Raw genomic sequence first — 2,018 nt, 5'->3', positions numbered from 1 at the left:
TAATCTCCCCATTCCGCTACAAAATAAGATACATTATATTTCAAAATCATCAAGATTGACTACTCAATAGGATTAAGTTATTATAGATTACTAATTATTTGAAAATATTGTTAACTTACACTGCAACGCAAGTGCTGCTAATTCAACGTTGGTCTGATGAGGACAGTCTACACGTCCATCGAGTATGTCCTGCTTAAGTTGTAAGAAAAATTGATATCTAGTTAATTCCTCTCTTAAATTATTTGGATCAGAGAGGTAAAACTTTACTTTTAGCCTTAATGTATAAGGTGGACCAACTACACTTTTAATTTGTTTTTTAATTGATTTTGTTGGATCTAACCAATGCTTCACATGATTGACATCAGTAAACTGCAATCCAAAGTAATCTTTTTCAATCAGGTCCAAGGAATAAAACACTTGTTCATACAGATCCCTGGCCTCTGCCTTTTTCTGCAAATAAAACAAAATAAGTCTGCATAAGTGAAACTTGATTTCATTTAGAAACTAGTTTCTAATTACAAAATAAACAATCAAATTTAGTGCGAATATGGATGTTGGGTGAAGCTAAATGCATTAAAATTACTGAATTGTTATGTGTATTTTATAAACAATAATTATTATAATTCATTGATATTTTCTATAGTTGTAATTCATTACTTATTGAAAACTTGTAATGCATAGGAATTGAGTTCACATCGAATTTAAAAAGTGTGCTTTTCCCAAGAAATCTTCACCTATTGTTGGGAAGAATATAGAAACTTATATAACAATTCCCATGAATCATAATATAAAACAAAAAACATACTGCATTTGCATTGGTGGCGCAAATGTGAAAACATTTGTAAATTCTTGGAATAATTATATGTGTTAGTCATACTGAGCCATGATTGTTCGATGCAAATGATTTCATTATTGATATTGAATTGTTCAATAAGCTATATGTCTTAATCACAGAGTTTTGTATTGATGATTGAAACCATACACCCAAAGAATTGTTTTAATTGTAAACAACCGCCACCCACCCATTGATTACATATTTTCTTGGTCAGCTGAAAGATGCTTACAGAGAGTTCGACTGAGAGATCAGTGCCATCGAGTAGAACAACCCTGCACTGGACGAGGTTCTTGTTCTGGATATGCTTGGCCTTCTGGTGGTGCTGGCTGTTGGCGCTTCCCGTTGGACCGTTATCTGCTCCACGAACTTTGCGACCGCTTAAAAAACGGAACATTTTCCACACACTATTTAGCAACGAAAAGAAGCAATAATTCTAAACCAATGCACAAAACACTTCGCACTAGAGCATAAATAACTAAACGCCATATCAACTCTGTCGACAACAAATCCACTACACTGAACAGAGTGACATTAGCAACATTTGTCGACACCTTTCACACGTTACGTTCGAACGAGCGATAATTCACTTGGAGTTAATGAAGTGCGCATGCGTAGAAGTGAATCCGTGAATATTTTTAGATTTTTCACACAGATGGCACTAGAGTGGATCTGAAAATACCCATATCACCAAATTGTTTTTATGTTATTTAAAAAAAAACACTAACAGAAACTTGACCTAGACCACTGGATATGAAAATACCCATATAACAAAATTGTTCGTATATATTTTTAAACATAAAACCCATAAAACCTTAGGGCAACTTCACCTAACCTAACATTTTCTCGGACCTAGGGCACTAGAGTGGATACATCGTTCAACAATGTGAAAGTAAAATACGTAACTTAAATTATTGAATGTATTTCTAAAATAAAACCAAAATCAATACAGACAAACCAAAAAGAAATGTAATTTATTGTATATATCTACTCGCTTAAAAGATTTTCAAAAATATATCTTTTGAAATATCGCGTGTTTGTACAAACATAAACTTCAATAAATATAGGTTATGCATTATTACATTGAGATATCGCGTTTCAAACTGGGATAACTGCTAAATGATTTATCACATTGAGATATCGTGTTTCAAACTAGGATAATTGCAAAAATACAAAAATAGAACAC

General features: G+C 32.7%; 1 pseudogene; it reads right to left on the bottom strand.

The window, feature by feature from the left end:
- LOC108566313 overlaps positions 1-1,406 on the bottom strand; it is a 4,924-nt pseudogene extending 3,518 nt beyond the window's left edge.
- Positions 1,407-2,018: the final 612 nt, after the last annotated feature.

Source organism: Nicrophorus vespilloides, unplaced genomic scaffold (genome assembly GCF_001412225.1).
Source record: "Nicrophorus vespilloides isolate i.1.1-1 unplaced genomic scaffold, Nicve_v1.0, whole genome shotgun sequence".
Taxonomy (NCBI): domain Eukaryota; kingdom Metazoa; phylum Arthropoda; class Insecta; order Coleoptera; family Silphidae; genus Nicrophorus; species Nicrophorus vespilloides.
The sequence above is the reverse complement of the archived record's forward strand: the minus strand, read 5'-3'. Positions and strand labels throughout refer to the sequence as shown.